The sequence below is a fragment of the Peromyscus leucopus genome, chromosome 6 (assembly GCF_004664715.2).
Source record: "Peromyscus leucopus breed LL Stock chromosome 6, UCI_PerLeu_2.1, whole genome shotgun sequence".
NCBI lineage: Eukaryota > Metazoa > Chordata > Mammalia > Rodentia > Cricetidae > Peromyscus > Peromyscus leucopus.
In genome coordinates this window covers 22,286,258-22,292,651 of record NC_051068.1, presented here as the reverse complement: position 1 = coordinate 22,292,651, position 6,394 = coordinate 22,286,258, and positions in this window count along the sequence as shown.

Genomic DNA, 6,394 nt, shown 5'->3' with positions numbered 1-6,394 from the left:
AGGATTGGCCTCTGGGCCAGATGGGAGCCTGGGAGCACTTCCGGACACAGGCATAGGCCCTCCTGGGCGGTGTCTCCACATCTCCAGCAGGTTTGGAAGAGGTGTGGAAGAGTCAGCTGATCGGGGCAGCTGTTTTCCGGGGAACAGGCCGACTCAGTTTGTGAAAAAGAGGACACCCACAAACTTTGGGCAGGTCCTCCTGTGGAGGTCCTGTTCTGAATTCTGGGTAAGAGGAGACCCTGCACTGTGGCCAGTCATGCGCTTCAGAATGCAGCCTCCCAGAGTCAGAGAACAGCACACAGGAATGCGCGCACACTCCTGGCGAAGAGTTGCCACTCCTCTGGGAAACTTACAAGCCCAGGAAGAAGGGAGCGGCAGGCATAACACACAGGACCCGGTAACCTGTCAGCAACAGGAGAGCCCAGTGGCCAGTGTTGCTTATGGAGTCACCCTCAGATTTTCACAACTCTGTGTGCCTCTGAGACCAAGGGGGACATTCATCTTGCTGTCAGGGACTCACAGGACAAAGCCTGGGCTTTAGAGATCAAAGCACTCAAGGTCAAATACCATTCCCTGAAAAGTATGATGGGTAGGGCCTTGGCAACTAATACCAGCTCAGTCATCTGTAAAGTGGAGATAAGAAATGTTTCACAGACATGTAAGAAACATGTCAAAGTGTGTGTGTTACACAAGGTTCCTTTCATTCCAGGTAATACAAACTAACCTGGGAAGGAGGGAGAGAGGGAGGGAGAGGGAGAGGGAGGGGGAGGGGGAGGGGAGGGGGAGGGGGAGGGGGAGGGAGAGGGAGAGGGAGAGGGAGAGGGAGAGGGAGAGAGAGAGAGAGAGAGAGAGAGAGAGAGAGAGAGAGAGAGAGAGAGAGAGAGAGAGAGAGAGAGAATCATAAGGTTATGGTGATTTGCCTTTGAGACAGGGTCATTTTAAAAATATACTTTAAAATTCATTATATATATACATATATATGTTGTATATTTTGATCATATTCCCCCACACACTTTTTCCTAACTCCTCCTGGAGTCATCCCCTCTAATTTCATGTCCTCATTTTCTTTTGTTTTAATAACCCACTCAGTCCAATTTGTGTTCCCCAAATATGCCTGAGTATGAGACCCACCTGGGACCACACCCTTAAAGAAGGCTTACTCCCCTCCCCCAGCCGCAATCAACAGTTAACAGTTCCTCAGGTAGGGGTGGGAACCTCATGGAGCCATTCCTGATCAGAGCTGGACTGTTGCCTGGCCTCAGTCTTGTACAGGCATCTACAGCGAGCGCAGGGGTCCTGAGACCAGGGCTCGTTCTGTAGTCCTGGCTGATCTGAACTCACTGAGCCGGCTGGCCTCAAACTTACAGCAGTCCTCCAGCCTCTGACTCTCAGTATTAGGATTACAAGAATGTGCCACTGTGCCTAAATCTGTCATCTCTTATGAAATTAATTTTAATTGATACATCAAATATTGTACATATGAACGGGGTACCATTTGGTGTTTTAATGTAGGTTTGCACTGTCTGATATTTAATTGAGCTTAACTATCTGGCTTCTGGAGTATTTCTCATTTCAGGGTGGTACAAACGTTCCAACCCAATCCCTGGAGCTTCTGCAGCGCATTAGTACAGATTGTTTCTACGGTCCCTATAGCAATGTCAGAAACTCTGCTCTTACCTAATGTAACTTAGTGCCTGGGAATCAATCTTTATGTCTCCTCCCCAATGAATGGCCCATCATTCTTTATGTCAGAGACTCCTGTAAGCCTTATTTCTGCATCTAAAACCAAACCAGAAGTCACTGGGGGTTGTTTTGGCTTCTCTTTGGCTACTTGTTTGGCAAGAACTGGCTTTTTTCCCCCTTCTAAGACAACAGTGCTCACAGAATTTGCATGAAATTCTTGACTTTATGTCTCCTTTTCTATTTTTTTTTTTTTTTTTTTTTTTTTTCAAGACAGGGTTTCTCTGTGTAGCTTTGCGCCTTTCCTGGAACTCGCTTTGGAGACCAGGCTGGCTTGTCTCCTTTTCTAAAGCTGACCCAGAGAGAACTATAACCTCATGACCCTAGTCCGAAGTCTCATAAGAAGCAGATTCTTCATCTTAGGGTGCTCACTTCATTTTATGTGCCCACTGAGGCTGAGGAATGAGATTGTGAGCAGTTAGAAAGATCACAGGCCTCAAGAGCAGACACTAGCTGAGGGCCTGACCCCTGGGACAAGCAGTTGAGCTAAGGAACTGTTGTGGAGCTAGACAGGCATGGTGTGTGTGTGTGTGTGTGTGTGTGTGTGTGTGTGTGTGTGTGTGTGTGTGTGTGAGAGAGAGAGAGAGAGAGAGAGAGAGAGAGAGAGACCTACAGACAGACAGGCAGACAGAGATGGACAGACAGACAGACCTTTTGTTGCTATGACAAAGTAACCGAGACAAACAACTTAAGAGACAGAATTTCCTTTGGCTCATGATCTCCAGGGACTCAGCCCACAACAGCGGGCTCTATTGCTTTTGGCCCTGTGGTGAGGCAGAACCATCATGGCTGAAGGGCAGGGTGGGAGTAAGCAGACCTTATGAAAACTAGAGACAAGAAGGGGCCAGGGATAAGATACACCCTTCAAAGAGACAGCCAATGACTTCCTTCCTTTTATAGACCCCTCTTCCTAAAACCCCTCTCAGTAGACACTAGCAGGTGGGGTTGCAGGAGAGAAGGATAAGCTGGGGTCCACACTGGCAGGTGCAGGGGACTTCATATCCAAACTGTAGAAGCACGTATTCCAGGTGTGTTTTCCACAGGAACCAAGGCAAATGTCGTCACCTGGGAGACCCAGTCAGTGTTGCTTATCTGTTTTTCATTCCCTCGGGCAAGATAGAAGAAGCAGGGAAGCAGGGAAGCAGACTCAGGGGCAGTTGAGCGGACTGCTCTAGAATATGTGGGCCCTCCAACAACCAGGAAATTGTGAGGATCAATGTGGAATCCTACTGTCCTGACACAACCAAGAAAATCAGCTGGACAGTGGACCTTTAGACCATCTTTGATCTGAAATTTGGCTTCTTGCCCTGTTCCCTGAGCTGGGTCTGCATGTCCTTGGAAAATTCCATTTCTTGAGAACTGTTCCCATCAGGGACAATTCATCTATGCATAAGAGTGGTCTTCACAGAAGTCGTTTGGTTTAAGGCAACAGTTGGGGCCAGAGGTCACCGAGAGTACTTACGAATTGGCAAAACAGAACTGCTACTTAGTGCCTTTCTTCTTGGTTTTAGAACATATTGCCAAGATGTAGCAACTGTGCATGAAGTATATTCTGTCTTCCCCTTCCTCCCCTCCCTTCTCTTCTCCCTCCTTCCCTCCGGCTCTCTCTTCTTGTCACCGCAGGCATTGAATGTTTATCCCATTACTACATTGAAGCCTCGTACTGTTGACAGAGACACTGCAGATGGTCTTCGAGTCACAGTTTCCTCTGGAAGAGCACAGGGCCCACCCTGGGTTCCAGGAAGCTGAGCTGTGCAGGTGACAATCCACATTGGGCAAGAAGCTGAGCCAAAGTTCAGTGACACTCAGGAAACATCTCTGGAGCTGGGGAGGCAAAACAGGGCTGGTGAGAAGCTTGAACCGAAGGGTCAGCCACAGGGAGTGTATGGGGCTGAGATGGGCTGGGGTAGGAGCACACACCGCCAGCCAGTCAAGACAAGAACTTCCTATCGGAAGCCTTCAGGCTTTCCCTGGGGTGGGGATGGGGGCAGCTCTGTTGGTATCAGGCCTTGGAGAGCTGGGGAGGTTGAAAAGCAGAGTTTGAAGGAAGACGGTTCTCATGTCAAACACTTTTCTAATAGTGAGGAGAGGGATTCTACTTCCTACTCACCCCTGCCATAGTTCTTTTTCTGTTGCTGTGATAAAATACCCTGACAAAAGTTACTTCAGGGAGAAAGAGGTTATTTTTGGCTTGAGGTTACAGTTCATCAGCTGAAAAGCTTAAGGAGCTGGTCACAACGTGTCCACCGTCAGGAACATGAGGGCACATGCTTATCCTTCCTCAGTTCAGGGTCCCAGCCCAGAAAAAGGTGCCATCTCAATTAACCTAATCAAGATAATCCCTCACAAAGGTGGTGCTCAGAGGCTTGTCTTCCAGGTGATTAATTCTACATTAATCATGTTGATAATGGAGATTAACCATCACATCCCCAACACAATTTTACAAAATTGTAACAAAAGAAATGCATTTCTCAATCCACAGGCCCCCTGATGCCGTACAGCTTAGGCAGGTGGGTGAAATACACCCACCGGGCAGCCTGGGTCCTCACGGTCCAGCCTGCCTGAAACATCCACGTGCCTTCGGGCAGTTGGGTGTTAATACGATGGGCAAGTATATGGTGATGAAATGGCAGAGAAAGAGAAGAGGAACGATTCGTGTGCTGTAGAGGCAGTTCTGAAGAAGCAGGGGCTGGGAGGGGTGGGCTGATGTTGGTGGCCTGCTTGCTAACCTGGACCAGAGTGACGTCAGGACCTGGGCTGCTGCCTATGGCCATATCTGGGTCTGCAACAGCTGGGCTCTATGTTGATGTTCATAACCCATGTTGTCTCTCAGGGTGTAGGTCACCATCCTTGGCCATTGTGATGTCCATGGGCTGTGCTGACACCGGGGCCACGTTGATCTGAGTGCCCTGTGCTGACACCCCAGGGACACGATGATATGGGGCCTGGGTTGCTGCCAGGGCCCGTGTCTGGGTCCATGCCCCTGCAGCAGCCAGGGTCTGTGTTGATGTCCAAGGCTTCAGTAACCACCGAAGGCTGTGCAGATGACTGGGTTCTGGTCAAACACCTGAGTCCATGTTGGTTTCCAAGGGTCATGTGTCCGCTGGAGCCATGCTAACCTGGATGGCCTGTGCTGCCACCTGTGGCCATGGTGACATCTGAGCCTGGGCTGCGGCAAGGGGTCATGTCTTGGTCTGTGGTTCTACTGCAGCCAGGGTGGGTTTGAGTTGATGTCTGTGGCTCCTGATACCATCAAAGGCCATGCTGATGCCAGGGGTGTGGGCTGTCGCTACCTGGGACAATGTTGGTGTCCGAGGAACACTCTGCTGAGGGGATAGCCAGTCTGGGTGGGCTGCATTGCCACCCGGGGCCATGGTGACATCCAAGCCTGGGATGCTGCATGGGACCATGTCTGGGTCTTCCATCCTACCACCGTCAGGGCCTGTGATGTCTGTCATCTGTGGTGCCACCAAAGGCCACAGCAATACCTGGGGTCTAGACTGCATCCTGTGGCCATGTTGGTGTCCAAGGGTTGTGCTGCCACTGTGTTGTCTGGGCCGATGATGTCCATGGCTTGTGTTGCCAGAGAGGGTCATAGGAACCATGCATGTTGGAATCTAAGAGCAGTGCTGACCAGCCCTGTCCCTCACCAGACACTATCGCAGGGCAGCTGGCACCGCCACCCCTTCCCTCCCATTCGAGAGCTGACCCCAGCACTCAGGAGAGATGGCCCCACCCTGCACTGTAGGCGTGGGAAAGCTGACCCCACTGGCATGGGCTTCACCTGAGGGGATGGTCCCAATGGTCTGGACCAACCAGCTCAGCCACCACCCAACCTGGGCCTGGGGTTGGGCCATCCTAACAGCTGCCCATCTATGACCTGCTAGAGTGCCTGAAGGGACTGGTCCTGCAGAACGATAACCTCAGAATCTCCATGACTCGGGGCAACATCAGGATATTCGAGAAGAGTTTCCATGCGGGTCCAGTGATGATGGTGTGCCAGAAGCCAGAGGCCTTGAACCTCTTGAAACGAAAGTGAACATTTTGTGGGTGGGGCTGATGGTTCAAAAGGGGTGTACTGCGTGACACACCGCAGCTCCTGATGTCACCAGGATGAACGAAGGGGTGATGGAAAGTTGGAGGAGCGAGGTGGGGTTTTTTGGTTGTTTCGTTTTTAATTAATTGTGGGACATACTGTAGGGGTAAGGGGTGGATATGGAGGGACTGGGAGGTGAGTGGGATTGGGGTGCAGGAAGTGAAATTTCTAAAGAATCAATAAAGAACTTTACATAAAATTAAAAAAGAAAAAAGAAAAGAAATGCATTTCTCTAAATTCACTGAGGCTAGAGTATCTCAGAGGCTAGAACCAAACACTCTCTCCTTAAGTGACAAAAGTGTACACAAGGGCATATTACCACAGACTGAATTATGCCGTCATTAAAAACAAGTGATAGGGATAAAGACACAGCTCAGTTGGTAGGGGGCAAGCCTAACACACACAAAGCCTTGGATTCCATTCCTATCACTGCATAAACTGGTTAAGACGGCACACACCTGTAATTCCAGCAGTTCGGAGGTAGAGGCAGGAGGATCAGAAGTTTAAGGTCAGCCTTAACTACATAGCAAGTTCAGTGCTAGCCAGGGCTACAAGAGA